Source organism: Rattus norvegicus, chromosome 6, assembly GCF_036323735.1.
Source record: "Rattus norvegicus strain BN/NHsdMcwi chromosome 6, GRCr8, whole genome shotgun sequence".
Taxonomy (NCBI): Eukaryota; Metazoa; Chordata; class Mammalia; order Rodentia; family Muridae; genus Rattus; species Rattus norvegicus.
Genome location: NC_086024.1, coordinates 59,938,230 through 59,959,882, shown reverse-complemented (window position 1 = coordinate 59,959,882; position 21,653 = coordinate 59,938,230). Strand labels below are relative to the sequence as shown.

The 21,653-nt window shown below is 35.3% G+C and overlaps 1 protein-coding gene and 1 non-coding gene across 3 annotated transcripts in view; one reads left to right on the top strand and one right to left on the bottom strand.

The window, feature by feature from the left end:
* Agmo (alkylglycerol monooxygenase) overlaps positions 1-21,653 on the bottom strand; it is a 331,357-nt gene that overhangs the window by 84,969 nt on the left and 224,735 nt on the right. The gene's annotated exons all lie outside the window — the stretch shown is intronic.
* On the top strand, positions 5,574-5,678 carry LOC120093298 (U6 spliceosomal RNA). The gene has a single exon (XR_005486405.1). It is a non-coding gene; the product is annotated as a U6 spliceosomal RNA (small nuclear RNA).

Genomic DNA, 21,653 nt, shown 5'->3' with positions numbered 1-21,653 from the left:
TCCCAAACTCTTAAACCTGAGTGAGGCAGTTGACATTAAATAATTAAATTCCAATTTAATATTAAGAATATGACATGCCCTTGAGTAATAATTTAAAATGTCTTGCTGATGCTCCTGGAACTTGTGGATACACCTAATCCCAGCCCATCCATCATCTCTCCATGCTTTGTCTCCCATGTCTGTTTCTTCAACTTTCTTTTTTCCATCCTATTCCTCTCTGCAAGAGGGAAGACAAGGGTCCTTCTCCTTGCAAGAGGTCAGACAAGTGTAAAGAGAAACTAAACATTTTAATAACTCTGGTTTAAAATTATGTTAAGACAGGAAGTACACATTCCTCTATATTTTATCGTTCCCTGGTGTATAAAAATAAGTACGGGCACTGTGAGCATTACATTATAACCCTCTGTGCGTGTGCAAACTGTGAAGTACACATGGGAAAAACATGTTGCTTCAATTCCTTTTCCCCTGACAAATGAATAATGGTCACTTTGCACACAAGTTTTGAGTTATTTCCTTTGACTCAGATGATTCGATAAAATAAAACTGAATCATATTTTCAATTTCACACTAAGGAAACCATTTGAAAATTACACATCGACACCTCCCTCCACCCCAGCACACATACTTGATCTGACACACATGACCTGGAATTATTAATAAAAACCTATATTTGGCTTTAAGACAAGCTATAAATTTACTGTACCATTGAGGTGTATCAATAATTTAGGTGTCTATTGTATCAATACAATTGAAGTCACACAAAAGGGTCTATAAATTATTCTTGACTTTTAATACCTTTTTGTAACAATAAATATTCTAGTTATCATGGGTAAAGAACATTATGAGGTAAATGCATGGACTATAAAGTGAAGATAGATTTGAAAATTTGTTTTTATTTCTATAATTCATAATGATAAAGAGATAAAATATCAAGTGCCTCATTTTTCCATATATCCATCATTCTAAATAATTAAATATGAATAAAATAAACTTTATAGTAAAAACAAAAACTGTAATTTTTCTTCAGAGAAACTTTTCTGATTGGATAATTTTTATTTACATTTCTAATGTTATTCCCTTTCCTGGAGTTTCCTGTCCATAAGTCCCCTATCCTATCCCCCTCTCCCTCCTTCTATAAAGGTGTTCCTCCTCCCCAACTACCTTCCTGCCTCCCTGCCCGGACATTCCCTACAGGGGTGATTTGATGGGTAAATAAAAGCTCCTTCTGATAGTTGATTTTAATTAAGGAGTTCTATTCCTTTCTGTATTGCTTTTGCTTTTTACACCATGTTGTACTGAGATGGAAACAAAACTTTGGCTATGTACTGACTTCAGTAAATATAAAGTTTGGAAATCTTTAGACTTTCCTTATTCCATACCAATAAATGGAAGGGTTTTACATTTCAATGACTGAGAGGAAGTCAAACTCCAGTTATATGAATCCAGGGTAACTTCATTCCTGGATCAAAAAAGACCTCCTGGGGCTTGCAAAATCTTTATTATTTTCAAGCTACAAGAAATATTTTGGTAGAGTGCCGGATAACAGAAAACAAGTTCTGTGATCAGCTCACTTGGGCTCTTTCCAAATGGGAGAAAGTCACTCAAACTTAAAAATGTTCCCAAGTTCTCTTTGGATTAGAGTCAAAATTACCTTAGAATATGACTCTGCTTTTTAAATTGCAAAATGCTGACTTTTTTTTGTTACCTCGCTTAAAAGGTAATACTATTTATGACACCATTTAGAATTGTAAATTTTGCAGATGGCCCAATTTTGAAAATTAGATTACATATACAATTTTAAGTTTCCACCTATTATTTTAAATTGTACTAATTCTTATGGAGTTAACAGCATGTCCCTAAACTAAAATTTCTATTTTATTATGTAAAGTAACCCACATTATAGAAGTCTATAGAAAAATTAATTTATATATCAGGTATATGAAATATTATTAAAGATGTTATGAACTCTTTCTAAAGAATAATTAAGCATTTTAAATGCCATAATCAAACTCATGAAAAATATAAGGATTAAGAAATGTGTTAAGTTTTAAGATTAAAAATTCTATATGCTGAAATTTGCTCCAAATAAAAGATGTGATTCTAAAAGGAAATATGTGCTTTTAAAATTTGTAATTATGAATTTCCCCGGTGTTAATGAGACAAATCTACCAGTGATGATGTGATATATATTTTATATTATACTATTGCCTAGTCTAGTCACTTGGCTCTTAGTAGTCTTCTGAAAAATAAAGTCATAATTTATATTCCATTAGACAGATTCCTGTGGGGCCTTAAAATGTGGAAATTCTTGTTTGACATGACTTGTCTTCAAGCCAAGCCCATTTATTTGAAAGAAACTTTGAATCACAAATTTTATTACATGGTAAAAAGTTAAAACAGACCTACACCTTCATTTCAAAGTACGATTCACAGTGCTCAATTTAAAAGTGTCGGTGGAGATAGTGGGGAATAAAGAATGATTTTATGTAACTAGATAGATCAATCTAAAAAAAAAATCTAAAATAGTATGACTTTAGTTAACTGTTTTAAAGCGAATAGAGGCACTGTAACATAAATCATTAAAGTATACTAGACTTTTAAAATGAAGCCTATAGAGAAAAAATATAATTGCCAATCATAATTGTATCAAAGTGAAAAATTCTCCCTAATGTTTATTTTTAGGCAATGTCCCTGGCTATATTCAAACATATGAGCATGATAGATTCCTAATGCCTCTAGGTTTATTTATCCTCCTGATCTACATAATATGATATGATTTAAATATCTCAAGTGTCATCAAAACACAGATGTCAATGAATTCAGTGCATTTGTCTTCAAGCATGTCAGGGAGATTATGACCTGAGTTCAGAAAATTAAGAGACCTAATAAAACTCCTCCTTTATCTCCTACCACTGACTGATCAGTAAACCTTTATGGCTTATCTACTATCTTTTGTCCATTAAAAATATGTTCCTATCTACTTCTGCTAGTTTTTTTCTTTAATCCTTTGGATGTATCTTGTTTGAGATTTTTCCTTAATCCAAGACTGTATAATTCTCCTTTACTTTGGTGGCATTAGCATACTATTTACTTCACATGATAATATGTCCCAGTAGTCATAATAACTGACCACTCATTAACTAACCTCATTACTTGAAACTTCTCGAGAGCACAGTCTATGTCTTCAAAAGTCCTTTTCATCAAGGCATTCTGAATGACAACTCAAAATTTTAAGTAAGTGGGGTCCCATCAAGTCTTTTTGTAAATAAAATGCTTTCATTTTTCTTCATTTGTCAGTACTGTTGCCATTTTAAACTGGACAGTAAAATATAATAACTGAGATGACCTATGTCGTAGCCTTCAAAGAATTTCACATAATTTATTTTCTACATATTTGGAGATAAACTTCTATAGCAGTTTATTCAACATTTATTTAACAAATACAGTCAATATACGTAAAATTGAAATTCTACCTGAATGAAGCTTGTCTTTCAAAAATGTTGCTGATTTGTGTCAAGACAAATAAGGAGGTATCCTTCCACTCACAACCTAAAAGCTCATTACTTCTTCCTGTGAAGGAACTTTACAATTCATTTTCTTATGCAGGTAGTCAGGCACTGGAATAAAAATAATTCCCTGAAGTGACTATACAAAAAAATTTATCAGCAGAAGTAAGCTAGAGCAAATATCTGTCAAATGTTTGAATAAAGGACAGGGTATATTGTATAGAAAGTCAGAAAGTACAAAACTGGCCTTTGGCAAACCTCTTAATTGCAACTACAGGCAAATATTAAGAGCTATTATTACCTTTATTGAATGGTTTTTACAGACAAGCAAGATGAGCAGAAGTAACATATTTTCCATAGAAGGATGTCTCCAAATTTTTAAATAAGAAGAAATAAATGATGGCCAGTAAAGAGAAAATTTAGTTCATTAGTAGCCCTCTGTAGGAGTGACCAACACCAACACCATCAAAAGATCTGTAAAACAGCCAGCAAGGGTTATGTGAGAACTGTAGCAAACTTAAAGAACTTTGTACTAGCCACCTGAGGATGTATCTCCTACTTTCTCTCTTTCCACAGGGGATATCATCTAGTAATGCACTCTAGGTATTATCTTGAAAGGAGCATTTCCACCCATCATTCTCTGACTAAAACTGAATATTAGAGAGGGCCTAATTTTAAATCCACTATGTGTATTTCCTTCCATTTTAGTGATGATACAAATAAAGCCAAGAAGCTTTAATAGGCATTCAAGAGTATTCCATCAATAACCAAAATGTGCTTTAATAAACAGTGCTTTCTATATTAAATAAATTTTGCTTCTTTGTTTTCAAAATTCTTATGTATTATGCTTAAGTACTAGTGTTCCTAAGAATTCATAAGAATTTCAAATTATGACTATTGTAATATATTCCTAGCAATTGTTACATTATCTTATTAGTATAGCTAGTATTAATATTTCAATAACAAAATATTTAAGTTTAGGGTTTGGGGATTTAGCTCAGTGGTAGAACACTTGCCTAGGAAGCGCAAGGCCCTGGGTTCGGTCCCCAGCTCCGAAAAAAAGAACCAAAAAAAAATTTAAGTTTACTAGTACTTATAAAGCACTAAAGACTACAGGAACAGGTAAGCTATAACTTAAAATTCAGATCTTCCCATAAGGTAATTCCTATAATTTCCATGTAATTCCCATAAGGATATGAAATTACCTATGGACACTGCCCATTTCAAGACTTGTTTTTCATGGACACTGAGGAGCTAAAAATAACTTTAATGAAGCATAAAATAGCATCCTAACCTGTACGCATTTTATCTTTTTATTAACCTTCTGTCTTCAATGATCTGTATGCGACTCTATACCCACAGACAAATTTGTTTACACATATGCATGTGTACATTACAGCCTAGAATACACATATAACAGAAAACATAGGGTTTGAGTAGTTTTTTCCTGAGATTGTAGAGCTTTCTTATACTAAATATTCTAAGTGAATTTACTTTCATGCAAATTTTGTGACTTTATTTTTTTACTGCTGTCTATATTCCATTTTAAATATGAAATTAATGTTCATTTGCTGTAAAACATTGTTCAATTTAGCAATAAATTTGGAGTGAAAAAACTCTGTAGCAAAGTATGAAAATCTCTTAGTATACATGTTCAAGAGTGAAACAAATGAGACATGATTATTTTATTTTTCATTTTTAGAACAACCTTAAAAATGATTTCCACAGGGGCTGTCTTCATTTAGAGTGGGACCACTGATTAATCTCCAATATTTGTTGTCATATGTCTTGAGGATAGTTATTATAACTGAACTGAGGAGATTTACTGAAGTAATTTAAATTTGCATTTCTCTGATACCTAGGGATGTTGATCTCTTCTTTAAACTGTTATTTTATAGACCTTTGTGTTTATAGTTCAGAAAACTGTCGATTCATCATTTCACTTTTTGATTGACAAATTTATGTCCTTGATATATATATATATATATATATATATATATATATATATATATATATATATATTATTTGGACACTCTTTTGTAGTTTGATTAAAAACAATTGCATGGTGTTCACTTCAGTGGTCTGTATACTAAAATTGGAACAACACCGAGAAGATTAACAAGGCTGCTGAGCAAAGATGATACACAATTTAGTGAAGCATTCTATATTTTTAAGGACATACATATTCACACACACACATACACACACACACACACATAGACACACACACACATGCACATACACACACACACACAAACCACCAGCAACAACAACCACAACCATAACAACAACAAAAACAAAATAATAAGGATTAATAATTTTTAGCCATTGATTTTTTTCAGTATCGATAGACTCAATTCTCCAATAAAAAGACTTACATGAACTGAATGGATGCTAAAACTGAATCCATCTTTCTGCTAAACACAAGAAACATACATTGACATCAAAGATAGACATTATCTCAAAGAAAAGGATTGGAAAAAGATTTTCCAATCAAGTGGAGCTATAAAGCAAGTTGGTATAGCCATTGCTATATCTACAAAATAGACTTCAAACCAAAAGTAATCAAAAGAGGCTAGAAAGAATATTTCATATGTATAAAAGAAATTTCAATGAAGACGATAACTCAATTCTTGTTTTGTTTTGTTTATTTGTTTCTTCCTTTGATTCTTTTTTCCTTTCAAGACAGGGTTTTTCTGTGTAAATCCCTCGCTGTCACAGAATTTTCTCTTTAGGTCAGGCTGGCTTTCAACTAACAGAGATCCTTCTGCTTCTGTTTCCTAAGTGCTGGGATTAAAATATGCACCAACACCACCAGGAATGATGAATCCTTTGTTAATATCTATGTCTTAAACATTTAGACACTCCAGTTTATAAAAGAAATATTAGTAAAGCTTAAATCAGACACTGACCCTCCAAACTGATAGTAGGTCACTTTAGTACCCAACTCTCAGTAATGAGATGCATGACAGATTATCTAGACAAAAATTAACAGTGAAATTCTGGAGCTAACAGACATTATCAACCAAATGGGCCTTGCAGATCACTACAAAGATTTCATCCAAACACAAAAGAATATGCATCTCACAGAACTTTCTACAGACTTGGTTAAAAGCAAGTTACAAAGGATAAAAAATACAACCTCTTGTATGCTATCAGGCTGCCACAGATTAATGCTGGACTTCTGCAACAATAGGGAAAAACCAGAAAGCCTTTATCCTCATGGAAGCTAAGTAACTCTCTACTCAATGATAGCTGAATAAAGATAAAAATAAAGACATCAGAGACTTTCAAGAATTCAACAGAAATGATTGCAAAGAATACCAAAACTTATGTAACACAATGAAAGCAGTGTTGAGAGGAACTTTTATAGCACTAAATACCTACATTTAAAAAATATGGATATATTTCATACTAGCAAATTAATAGTACAAATGAAAGCTATAGATCACAAAGAAGCAGCAGGCATACCCAAGAGGAGTAGATGGAAGGAAATAGTCAAATTTATAAATAGAATTAATAAAACAGAAACAAAAACAAAATACAAAGAACCAATAAAACAATTGGTTAAGTACTATAACAAAATCAACAAGATAGACAAACCCTTATACACAATTACTAAGAGATGAATGAAGAAGAATATCCAAACTAACAAAATCAGAATTGAAAGGAACAGTATGACAATACACAATAAGGGAGTCCAAGAATCATTAGTTCAAACTTTAAAAATCTGTTCTCCACAGAATTAGAAAATATAAAAGAAATGGATAATCTTCTGAATAGATACCACTTATCAAAGTTGGATCAAGATCCAATCAACAATCTAATAGATCTATAACTCATATGGAAATAGAAGCAGTCATTAAAAGTCTCCCAACTCATGAAAGATCAGGGCCAGATGGTCATAGCAGAATACTCAATCAGACTTTCTATGAAGAGCTAACACCAATACTTTTCCAATTATTTGCCAGCATAGATTAAGAAGGAACACTGCCAAATTCATTTTATGAGGCTATGGTCACCCTCAACAAAACAAGAGAATTATAGACCAATTTCCCTTCTGATCACAGATGCAAAAATACTCAAAAAGAAAATACTCACAAACTGATCCTAAGAACACATCATAAAAATCACCTACCATGATCAAGTATGCTTGGTATAACATATGAAAATAAGTCATTGTAACACTATATGAACAATCTGAAAGAAAAAAATCCCACATTTATCACATGAGATTGCAACAAAGACTTGGCCAAAATTCAACACCCCTTCATGATCAAAGTCTTATAGAGATCAGAAATTCGAGGGGCATACCTAAGCATAGTGAAGTCGATTTACAGCAAGTCTATAGGCAACATCAGATTAAATGGAGAGAATCTCAAAGCAGTTCTACTAAAATCATGAACAAGATCAGTCTGTTCACTCTTAATTTACTATTGAAATGGAAATTTAAGTTCCAACTAGAGCAATAAGAAAACTAAAGGAGATTAAGGGAATGCACGTTGGAAAGAAAGAAGTATCAATATTTACAGATAGTACGACAGCACACTTCAGTGACCCCACAACTTCTACCAAGGACCTCCTATATCTGACAGAGATCCACACCGTTAGAGATGTGACAGGACAAACGGTTACCTGAAAAAATAAATTCAGAGCTCCCCTACATGAAAACTGGACTGAGAAAGAAATAAAAGAAACAACAGCTTTCGCAATAGTCACAAACTATATAAAATATCTTGGGGCAACCCTAATCAAGCAAATGAGATACCTGTATGACAGAAACTTCAAGTTTTTGAAGAAAGAAAAGCTGGAGATGTCAGAAGACGGAAGTTATCTTCCATGCTCACGGAGTAGAACTAACACAGTAACTCACCATCCTATCGAAAGGAATCTCCAAACAGAATGCACCTTAGGTGCCCCTCAAAGAACAGATAAAGAAAATGTGGTACATTTTCATAATAGAGTATTACTTAGCTGCTTTATTAAAATGACATCACATCAAGAAATTTACAGACAAATGAAAATGGATAGAGTTAGAAAAACATCCTGCATGAGCTAACTCAAAGAGTAACAAATACAGTGTGTATTCATTTATAAAGAAATATTAGCTGTTAAGCAGATGATAATCAAGCTACAATTCATAGACCCAGAGGGGAGAGATAAAGTAGAGGAGTCAGGGGATTTAGGAATCTCCCTGTGAGGGGAAGATTTTACAAGCAGACTTGGTGCAGGTGGGGACAGAAGCAGAGCAATTAGATAAGGAGAGTTGGAGAGAGAGATTGCATGAAAAGATGGATAGAATAAGGGGGAGCTTTTGGGCACGTATGGAAACCTAATGCTGTGGGGAAAAGTATTTCAGGGCAATGGTGGCTCAGATCTTGTGGGAGTAGCCAACCAAATGTCTGATTTGACCTAAGGCCTAAGATAATGATTGCCTAAGCAAGAACACGAGACTAGCTAACCTAGAGATGTAAAGTCAAACCAAACATTACTGGTCTAAAAGAAAAATCAATAAAATGATTCCTAATGATATTCTGCTGTGCCCATAGATCAGCGCTTTATCCATTTATCATCAGAGAGCTTTCCTCTGGCAGCAGGAGGGAACAGATACAGAGACCCCCACAGCCAGACATTATGGAGAGAGAGAGAGAGAGAGAGAGAGAGAGAGAGAGAGAGAGAGAGAGAGAGAGAGAGAGAGAATGCAAAGGTGGGGGGGGGAGAACGAGAATATTGGAAGCCTCCATCAAATTCCTCCTCTTAGAACTTAGAGATCAGGGAATCCCCCAGAAAAGGAAACAGAAAGACTCTAGGAGCCAGAGGGAATGGAAAACACAAGGTGAACAAGGCCTCTGAATCAACTAAGACAGATATGAGCTCACAGAGATTGAAGCAGCAAGTACAGGGCCTACAATGAGTTTATACCAGGTCCTCTGCATACATATTATAGCTTCCAGCTTTGTATTTTTATGGGACTCCTGAATGTGTGAATAAGAGGGTCTCTGATTATTGTGTCTTCTTTTGGGACATGTTTTCCTTCTCCCGGGTGGCCATGTCCAACTTAAATATGATAGCATTTGCATCACCTTACTTTATTTTATATTATTTTGTCACGTTTGGTTATTATCTCTTTGAATGGTGTTCTTTGGTGACAAGAGAGTACGAGGAATGGAGTAGATCAGAAAGTGCAGAAAAGTGGAGAGGAACTGGGAGGAGTAGAGGGAGGAAAAACCATAATCAGGATATCTTCTATGAGAAAAGAATGTGTCTTAAAAGACAAAAATACTAAAACAAATAAAAAATTGTTACATATTGGAAAGAAAACTGGCTTCAGAGCTAGTGGAAGGGATAGGATAATATAATATAATATAATATAATATAATATAATATAATATAATAGTATAATTCTCTCCATGTCACCTTTGCAGGTTGTCAAATTAACATTGTGTATATCTCTATCTCTATTCCTTGAGCTTCAAATAAACTTTAAAATAAAGAAGCATCCCATGCTGTCTGGAAGAAAAGCTTCTCTCATCGTACTGAGCCTCAGGATCCCAGCACCAGGCTCCTTACCTGCTCAGTGCCAGTCTCAGGATTAGCAGCTGCCTTGAGCAGACACATAATGTTAACGCTGAGGAACTTGGCATGCTTTCCATAGATCAACGTTTGGTTTTAATTTAAGGAATAAGTTCATTAAGCAATGTTATTTAAACAAACCTAAAAGCTCTCATCATAAGCACTCATATGCAATAAAAGATCAGAACTAGAGCAATTTACCTTCTATTTGCTAAAAATGCCAAGATAATATTTTTAGCAAAAATTTCCATTTCATTCTTAGCTACAACTCTGGAGGAAATGAGCCAACAAAAAGGAGAAAAAGTCGGTGTCTATCACTTTGCCAGAAAAAAGCATATTTGCATACTACTTGGAAAAATTGTTTCTTGCCTTCAAGTTAATGTATAAATAACAGATCAGTATTACAAACTGTTAAAATTCAATCAAATAAAAATTACCCTTCCTATGCTTGCTATCCTATCAACCTGATAGCATCTTAGGGTATGAAGTTTTGAATAATATTATTACATGATTGGCACACTTGGAAATGTGGGGATAACATCATTTTTATTGTCATATTTTAGTATTTATTTTTATATATTTATATAGTTAACTATATATTATTAAAAATATAGTTTCTATTTTTTAGTATGTCAAGGTACATTACTATCCCATTGATGCTGCTATGAGTTATTATAAGCCTAATGGCTTTACATGGCACAAATGTATGATTTTGTAATTGTGGTCAGCTATCCACAGTGGGATTGACTGTTCTAAATTCAAGGCATTGGCAGGGCTGCATTTCTGGTGGCTCTGAGGGAGAATCTGTTTCACTGCTCTTTCCAGTCTCTGGATGCTGCTTACATTCTTTGGCTCATGACTGTCTTTCATCTTCAAATCAGTAACAGTCTATCTCATATGGCATCACTCTAACTCTCCTGCCTCCTCCTTTAACTTAGCCCGGTGCTGTGGTTACATTAAGCACAGGCCGTCTATAAAAATTGCCATTGCTTTCTGTTACCTGATTAGCACATTCGTTCATCTACAACCTGAAATTCTTCTTGCCATATTGCATAGAAAGGTTCCCACATTCTGTTCTAGATATTAGAGCATAAGCGTGCTTGGAGAGACATCATTCTCTCTTCCAAGGATGCAACAAAAGTGCTACTAAGAGTAAAACCAAGAATACTTCATCGCATTCTGAATTATTAAGTGCCCTAAAAAGCTACCAAGAACATAATAGGGAAAAAAATCCAAGAGAGGATGAAGACTCATAAGCTACAAAAGCTACTTCAGGGCAAAGGGCAAGATGGCTCTGGCAATCACTGACCTTTGCTTTCTTCATAATTCTATAACTGAGATAAAGAGGGAGTCCAGACATGTGATGAGGTAACATACAGAGAACCGTCCTCCAGTGAATCCAAAATGCTTAATGATACTATCCCAATTCGTCTTAACTGCAGAGAGAGTTGTCTAGCCCTGAACATATATGAAGGATAAATGTCACCAAGAAGTTATACTTCTAAGGCTGGCCCTGATCAGATTGACAGCCAGGTTGACATTTCTCAGGTGGCTTGAATCCCAATTGGGATTGCTCTTCCAGAAGCTGACCAATAGTGGGCAAAAACTCTCTGGATCAATTCACTTTCATCCTATATTTTAATGAATTGCTGTAATCTTTAAAAATCGGTGAAAAAGGTGTACTTAAACATCAGATTTATCAGAAATCAAAAGCAGCCAAGGGACAGCACACAGCACAGATCAGACACTGAACTTCAGAAGTTATCAGATATGGTTCAAAGAGTATCGGGTTATCATCTTTAGGGAAATATAAAATACATTTGAAAGTATTTCAAGGAAAAAATACTAAAAATAATATGTTAAAGTAAAAGAGCATTGAGGATTAAAAATGTTAACATGTATCTGTGAACAAGTAGATGGATTTAAAATCAGTTTATGGTACCAGACTAGACCATAAATCAAAAGCATGTGAAGAGTTAAGCACTGTGACTGAGGAATAAGCTGGGGAAGGTGGAGATGAGGGAGGGAGAGAGAGACAGAAGCAGAGACAGAGAGACAAAGAAACACTGACATGTATGTGTTTATATGGAGTTTCTGCAGGAAACAGCGGAGAGACCTGAGTGCAGTTGGCATTCAAAAATCAAGAGGCCATAACACCAAGCAGGAAAAGGAATCTTAAGCTTTGCTGTAGAACAAAAGGAAATGAATCCTAAGCACAAAATATTAAAAACTAAAAATGTTGCAAACTAAAAGAACATGTTTAAAGTTTAAAAGGCAGAGGAGATGGGCATGATGGCAAAAACCTTTATTCCTAGCACACCAGAGTTCAAGACTAACCTGGTCTGCAAAATGAGTTATGGAGACCTTTCCTCAAAATGATCAAAAACTAACTAACTGAACAAATAAATAAGCATAAAATGCAGAAGGAAAATAAAGGAAATATTCCTTCAGATTCCTCACAGTTCAGCAGGCGATGGCTCCCTGAGAAGAGCAAGTGTTTGTGTCTTTAATGTCCTGAAAGAAAAGAGCTGAAATCCCAGAATTTTAAAGGTGTTGTCAGGGTGGTGGTGAGTGTGACAGAGGCTCTCTTCTAAGGATGAAGTTGAACTAAGCTGTTTTAAAGACAATCTGTTGAGAGCTGACACCGAAAGAAAGTCTGAACAAGAAAATTTATTTAGAAAAATAAAAAGTGATCTGGGATAGATGACCAAAGTTGGAGAGAGAATGCAAAAGAAGTTGCGGCTACATGAATCTATTCATGTGGACCTCGACTGCATAATGTTATGCTCAGTGCCACATGGGGCTAAAAAACGAAAGGCTATTTTAATTGCTCAAAGACATGGTTCTTTGATTTGAATGATTTCACTGTAAGAAAGGCATAGATGTCTCTTTACTCCTATATTCTTCCTAAAAGTCCTTTCTCACTAGTTTCCAGTCAACTTCTACCCAAACACAGGGCTAAACATTTCAGTCTCTGCCCACAGTGTGTCCAGGGCACCAAACTTAAGATCACTTACAAATGAAGAAGCCACAGTAAATTAATGTAAGGTTCGGAATCCTAACATTGGTTAATGGTTAGGCTCATTCTCAGTTTTATTTTTGTCTGCTCTTAAAAGCTCACATGTTCACGGCAGATCTTCATGAAAAGAATTGGCAAGTTTTATTAGCAGTTCTGTTTACATTTTGAACATCCAAACAATTTAAAGTTCTAGAAAATAATAAAGTTGTTATAGTAAAGAAATTGCTTCATAAACTTGATCAGAAAAGAGAAGAGAGTGACTTAATAGTAATAAAATGATATCCATAATAAAAAATCTACTTTGTTTAGTAAGCACAGGAAACTATTAAGGGAGACATTCAATATTTGTAAATGTCAGTTTCAAAGTTCTAATACTAACATTTCAATAATGAAATGACATATTACATTTTAAATACAAGTTTCCCCTCAGTATCTAAAACTGATCCCTTTACATTTGGATTCATCTGATTATTTATTGATCTACTGCCCATGAAACATTTCTCAGTTGAGTTCTAAAACTGTATTATGACATATTCATAAAACATACAAACAATGAATAAAGCAATAGATCCATCAGTTGGGTAAGGATTATTTTCTCAACAGTCGTTACATCTCAATCCTAAAATTACTGAGGTTACTATCTTGCAACAAAGAAGGCAGAGGACAGACATAATTAAATGTATGAACACTGAGGTAAGAAGATCATTCTGAATTATTTAAATAGACCCATTATAATTAATTTAGTTTCTGAAAATGATAAACCCTCACTTGAATAGGAGAGGAAAAATGTGATGAAAGGAAAAAATGAGGGATATTTAAGAGAAGGTTTTCTGTTCTATTGCTTACTCGCTCACGCAGGGAAGCCGTGCAGCATGGGTAAAGCCTTCTGAAGATTATAGCTGACAGCCAGGAAGGAAACCCCCATACTAAAATCACAGGGAAGATGCTGGCACACCTTAATCAACTTAAAGCCAACTTTGATTTTGCCATTGTGAATCCTGGAGCCGAGAAACCACTGAGCTGATCTAGAAAGTTCGTAAGTTTGTGATGTTTTGTTATGTAGTCATGGATACAAATGCCTAGAGCAATTGAAATGTAGTGGGGAAAAAGATGAAAAGAAAACATAGGTGGATGTTTCCTGCCTATTTAACTTTGAGATCTCTAGAACCAAAGACAAATACAAAACTATGTTCTTATCATATACAGAAGTGACCTATATAAATGAGTTATTATTCCATTGCATATATGTCAATATAGCCTGTCATTGAGAAAGGAACTCCATAAAACAGGCTGTAGTGATGTATATATTCTGCCATATACAGAGTATATAGTTAACCACACAAAGGTTTATCATTTTCTTAATTATAAGTAAATTTTATAGTCACTAATCATCTCAGTAAACATCAAACACTTGTCCTGTTACCAGAAAGTTCACTTATCTAGAGAAATGATTTCTAATTGATGTTTCAATTAGCATGACTTTTAAGAAATAGTATCAGGTGAATACTATGCAGTTACCAATGCCAGTTAGAGTTCAGTTCCTTTGAAGAAAATAAATATTACTTTAAAGTAGCCACCAGGAATGTAATTCAATTGTATCTGTTTGTTACTGGTGCTTCTCAGTAAGGGCATCTTCAAGGAGAAAACAACATATTAATCCAGTAGATAGAACAACACTTTTACTTCTACCGGCAAAGGAAAAGTAAGAAAGATAAACTCCAGTGTATACATCAGCCCACAGACAGTGAGACAGCTTCTCCTTCATTTACTTTCCCATTCCCAGCCCATTATCTCCCAACTCTCAACCATGACTGCTGATACAGGATAGTAGACTTACAGGCATTGTCCTACCTTTAGCGAGGAAGAATATTAATGCTGGCCCATAAACTATTCAATACTTAAAAGGTGAGAAGGTACCTGACCACTGGACTCAGAGAAAAGGACTTATGGAGTCAAAGCAAAGAAAGGTATACTGGTTGATATTCAATGTCAACCTGCCTGGATTTAGAATCCCCTGATATAAACCTCTGAGTATGTGTTATGAGTGTGTTTCCAGAGACGTTTAATTGAGAGGGAAAGATTCACCATAAATGGTGAATCATTTCATGGGCTGAGATCCAGACAGCGTTAGAAGGGGAATAAAAGGAAGACATTCTTTTGGATGATCCTGACTCTTGATTGTAGACAATTTGACAAACACTTGCTCTATACCTCTGCTGGCAGACATTCTCCATCATAATCAAACCATGAGTTAAAATGAATTCTTCCCTTGTACTTCTTATAGGCAAGACAAATTTTGAGTCCATGTTTTTGTTGGTTGGTATGTTGGTGTCCTTATCCCTCCACTTGAAGTTCTGCCTGATTACAGGAGGTGGCCACTTCAGGCTCCTGCTGCTAGGAGTCAGCGATAGTCACCCTCATAGCCTCCCCAAAGATGTTGTTGAGACTGAGGGAATGGCCAACCAATAACTGAACAAACTTGAAATCCATCCCATGTGCAGGAACCTATTACTGATACTATTAATGATACTCGGTTGTGCTTGCAGACAGGAGCTTACCATAACTGTCCTCTGAGAGGTTCCACTGAGCAGGTGACTGAAACAGATACAGAAACGAACAGCCAAACAGTGGAACATGGGAAGACTTGTGGAAGACTGGGGAAAGGATGGAGAAACCTAGGAAAGGTAGGGACCCTAAGGAAGAGCAACAGAGTTATCTATCCTGGAGTCTTGGGGGCTCACAGAGACTGAGCCACCAACTGAAGAATATGCTAGGGTTTGGGCTAGGCCCCTCACATATATGCAGCAGATGTACACCTTGGTCTTTATAAGCTTACCCAACAACTGGAGTGGGGCTTGCCCTGACTCTATTGCCTGTCTGTGAACCCCGTTCCCTTTACTCTCTTGACTGGTATCAGTGGGAGTGGATATACCAAGTCCTGCAGTGACTTGAGGCATTAAGGTGGGTTGGTACCCAGTGAGGGACCTCACCCTTCTCCAAGATGAAGGAGAGAAAGAGATGGAGGAGAAGGGACTGGGAAGATAGGGGGCTGTGATCAGAATGTAAAGTTAATAAATTATAGATAAATGAATTCTTCCTTTTTTAGATTGATTTTGTCATGGTAATAAGAAATAACTACAGCAAAAGGCATCCCCAATCCAGTCAGTATAATTGATGCACATCGTCTACTCGATCACTTGCTAGAGAAGGGTTTTAGACCAAAAGCCCATTCCCATTTAGCCAACTGCAGATTCTGAAGATTGTCTCAAAATAAATAAATTTCCAAAGCAAAATTTCAAATATAAAATCTTAATTTGTCATGTAAGTAAATGAAATTATCTAAATAAAATAGGCCTCAATTAAGGTCTTTAGTAGGCTAATGTGAATACTAACCAACATCTAACTTTAAGCAATGTAATTTTAGGCTAAAATCCTTAGACAACAAAGGCTCCAGTAGATCTCTGTGTAACCAAGTAAGTCAGCTCACCTTTGTCACCTGTATGAAATTAAGTGTCATAAACCTTAAATTACTTGAACATTTCAGATTGTGGATGAAAGCATCATTGTCTGACAAGGATACTCTAGGTACAAGGTACTAAAACCAAATTGTCCTCTTTTAAAAAAAATATTTACCTTTTCTCCCTGATGATGAATGGACACACATACTGCATCAAGCACAACACAGGTGCCATTGTGACCACAGGACAAGTAGTGCAAAAGACTGTATTTATGTCTGTTACCTTCAGTTTCCAGTTAAGTCTTCCTTGTGACTCCCTCTCTTAAGAGATTAGACTTACAACTTGACAAAGATGTTCATTATTTCGTACAAATTGAGGAACTATTCCAGCATATGGGAGAGTATAGTAACTTGAAGATTCATTCATTAGTTTAAGGTTTTTTTAGTAGAAACTTCAGAGCCATACTAATTCTAACATATAAGGTATCGATATATGACCCATAAAAGTCAAGTCCATAATCCCCATATATAGTAAAAGCTTATTTAGGCATAGTCTTACAAATGACATATGTCTTCATGAAACCAGATGCTCATATTTAGTGTTGGAACATAAAAATAAATGCAGACTGAAATAAATCATAATATCTTGCTTTTTTATTAAATCATGAGTGGGGATAGGTAAACAGGATCAAATTTCTCTCACATTATGGGGTACAATATTACATTGTAATAAGAGAAGGTCCCTAACATATTGGTTAGCCTAAGCTTTTGTACCACTTTACACACCTGTTACGTCCTTAAAAGCTTGATTGGAGTGAACACAAACACATTACTATTTAACTACTAAGAGTCAAATAAGATATCCCAAAAGTCTTTCATTCATCCATTACTCTCCAAACACAGGTGTTGTTGAATACAAGTATCCAAGGATGCCTAGCAATGTAACCGAAACTGCCTTCAAATGAAGACCACGGTAGCATTCAGTGGAGAGCAGCATCAGTCATTTCACAGAAAGTGATTTAGAAAGTGTTTATAAGTATAGATATTGCCATGTCCTGAAATGCACTTACATAAATTCCATTGTAAAAGAAAGCTGATTACTTCTCCAACTAAAGAGGAGAATTATGGATGTAGTTTTATTATTCAAATGATATTATTTAAAGATGGATCAGCACAAAGACATTGTCTTAATGACCTTAAAATTACTTTTATGGTCAAGATAACCTAGCAATCATGACACAAGTGAGTTCAAGAGCATGTGTCCACAGATTGGTCATGAGTTCATTGAAATGATATTCAAAAAATATTAAAAATCTAAACTACCCACAGTTAGAACTTCTGACCCAGAAGTGATCCTATCTAAAAGAAACCATCACATTGCACTGACAGGACAACTACGCACTAGAGATCATCTACAATAGAGGAAGAAGACGAGAGTGCTGAGGTAACTCCTTCACTCTCCCTCTCATTTAGCTTGAATTCGAGATGATTTCAAATATACAGGTAGAAAGCCATTATTATGCCCCATAGGCTAGCAAGTTACCTGTCCCTTCTACATTGACTTCACAGCAGATCCACTCGTGAATGTCCTAGCTTTTGAGGAACTATAGTGGAAAAATCAGTGGTCTGTTTAATAATGTATCCTTCCCACTGCTTTTTCCAGGTTAAAAAAAAACTAAAACAACAAACAAACAAACAAACAAACAAACAAAAACATGAAAATAGGAGTAAACTAAATGAAAGAGTATTCTACAATGCTGATCTACTTTTCGCCAGTTCTCCCATGGCTTAAGCTTGAGCTTGGTAGAATACAAGCAGATACATGTGCTGCCCACTGGCAGGTGGTGTGAAAGCAGAGAGTAAAGAGGATGCTACCAAGGCCCATGACTTGTAATTGGAATAGATGTGACATGTAATCTTTATTTAAATTTAATGGGATTAAGAATGACTATGGAAACATGCCCCTGAGAGTGTCTAGAAGGGTGTTTCTACGAAGGTTCTGAAGAAAGAATACTATTTTAAATGTGGGAAGCACCATCCATGACTTGTAATGAATACAAAGATAAAGCCACCTAAGCGTCAGCACTCATCTCTTTCAGCTTCCTTACTCTGGATGCATGGTGACTAGATACACCATTCTCCCAGTCACAAGATTTCACTGGCGTTAAGATCTGAACCTTTATAACCTGAGACAAAATAAACACCTGATTTCTAAAGAAGCTTTGGAATGTGTGTGTGTGTGTGTGTGTGTGTGTGTGTGTGTGTGTGTGTGTCTGTGTGTGTGTAATATAGTTGGAAATATTATATAATAATTAAAATAAAAGTATAGTATAATTAAGTTATGTTTAATTCAAATAATTAAAGTTATATATATATATATATATATATATTCCTGTCTAGAGAAGTAATAACTTAATTACATTCTTAACTGTGCTAGTGGAGTTCACCTATTGGGTAATGCCCTTTTCACACAAGAATGAAGATCTGACTTCACATTTTCAGAACCAACATAAAGCCATGTTTGGCTGCACATTTCTATAATCTCACTGCCCCTTACTTAGATAAGCAGAAACAGAATCCCTGAAGGTTTATGGGCCTGTTGGCCTAGTTTATGCAGTAGTGAGCTATAATGAGACCTCTCCTCAAATCAGGTGGAAGATAAGGAATGACAGTAGATATTGTCCTGTGATATCACATGTGGACATTGGCATGTTCATGCCTGCATCCGCACCAAGTAATACATATATACACACTGTGCATACTCATATGTATTTCTGAGCTCACTATACACATGCTACTCCCTCCCCCCCCTCTCTCTCTCTCTCACACACACACACACACACACACACACACACATATGATATTCGAAGGGGTAGGAGGAAAGGGGATCACAGAACAAAACTAGCTATAGGAACACTTAAACAAACAGATTCTAATAATGATACAATGTTTGTAACCATCAGTTTTTCCTGATTTCCAATAGACCTTAAGCAAACATGTAGGTATGAACTGTTCTTGTTTTAGAGTCAACTAACCTGGACCCTTGAGGCTCTCAGAGTTTAAAGCCCCCAATCAAAGAGCATACAGGAGCTGGACCTAGGTCCCCTGTACATATGTAACATGTGCAGCTCAGTCTCCATGAGGATTCCCCAACGAGTGGAGCAGGGTCTGTTCCTAAAGCTGTTGCCTGTGTGTGGGATATGGTCATCTAGCTGAGCTGCCTTCTCTGACCTCAGTGGGAGAACATGTGCCTAACCCTGCAGAGACTTGATGTGCCAGGGTTGGGGGACACCTATGGGGGTCTCTACCCTGTCAGAGAAGGAGAGGGGGAATGGCAGGAGGGATTCTGTGAAAGAGGAATGGGTTGAAGGGGGAAGGAAGCAATCTGGTTGTAAAGTGAATACATATATAAATTAATGGAAAAATTAGTAGACCAAATGAAAAAACCTATGTTTTTAATTTTGAGATATGATTTTATGTTTAAAATGCTGAAATGGAATAAATATTGAACATTTCAAATATTAATAATATTCTTGTACATTTACCAAGAGGTTTTTCAAAACTGTTGTTGGAAGAAGATACTCGACTGAGCTACTGGTTGTTTTAACTTTTTGAATAGTTATATGAAGGCATTTCTTAAAATTCTAATCTATTTAATTTTATAAACCTTAGTCTAGAAACTTCACAAATTTAAAATATCTACTGAGAAAGGCAAAATTATTTTTTAATGCTTATTTCTATTAGTCAAGACCAGGATCCACCAGATACACACAAACACAGAAGCACCTGGAAACATAATGCTTTATGTCCCCTAAAGAGTATTTTGGGGTTGTTGAAAAGAATAGTTGGCCTTCATACTGACTTTGAAGAAACTGTATGAGGATTACTGAGAAAAAAACAATTTTAACGAAGTGCATATAATTAACACACTTGAATAAAATCCTGAAAATTATTCATCTTTCTATGTCTTGCTTTTCTAAATACATGAACATAGGAAATCAAAAGGAAAGACACATAGCATCATGGTAAATATGAGTTATTGGAGGTAGAATCTGAAGATAGACATGAAGAGAAAAACTAGATAAGAACAGAAGAAAGTATTTAAAATATTTCTTTCATGAAAAACTGCTTTCTTCAATGAACTCTCACCAGTATACAAACCACACTTATTTTTTGTTTTAAACCTCACAGTTCCTTTTCATATATATTATGGTTTCCAATTCATATTATAATGGGATTTGTATATGCTATTTGTGTGCACTCCTTTTTCTTTTTGTTTTTCTTTGGTTAACCCTTTTTGTTATTTTTGTGTGTACTTGTGATTTTGTCCTATTCTCCTTCTCCCTCCCCCTCCCCCCTCTTTATGAGTGTGTGAATGTGACTGTGTATGTGCGTTTGTGTGTGTGTGTGTGTGTGTGTGTGTGTGTGTGTGTGTGTGTGTGGTGTAAGAACAAAGAAAGGAAGAATATAGATTTGAGAGAGTGAGAATGTAGGGAGGACCTGAGAGGTGGTCTTGGTTTTTGCAATATGGATATTTAGATTAAAAACAAGACAGTCTTGTTTATTGAATAGCTTCCAAAACCAGATACAGGCAATTAATTCTAGGAAATATTCCACTAGTTAGAAACTAATTAATTCTGACCATTGTGTTTATCTAGTGCATTTACTGTTTCATTTTGATTTCTAATTCTCTGATATAGAAGAATTGGAGGAAAGCAGATGTGGCTGTAAAAATAACCTACATGGGGGGAGGGGGATCTGAATGTGTCATTCTTTCCAGGAGGTAAAAGGGCACAAGAGAAAAGAAGAATGTGTGTGTGATTTGTATTGTCCTTCAAATTTAGAAATAAAGACCATCTTCACAATATATGTTCTTTAATAAAATTTGCCATGCTTCTTCTTTGTGCTTTATAGTTTGTTTCTTCAGGCTCTAATATAATCTACAACTTCACCATGCCGAAGTCTGTTGAAACATTCAGGTAGGTATAAAAAGCATTGCCTGTCTTCTTTAGTATTCATGCACAGAACCTGATGATATGACCTTCAGTGATCCTGCACCCCACATTGGTGTGTTTGCCAGAGCAAGGACTGAGTGAAG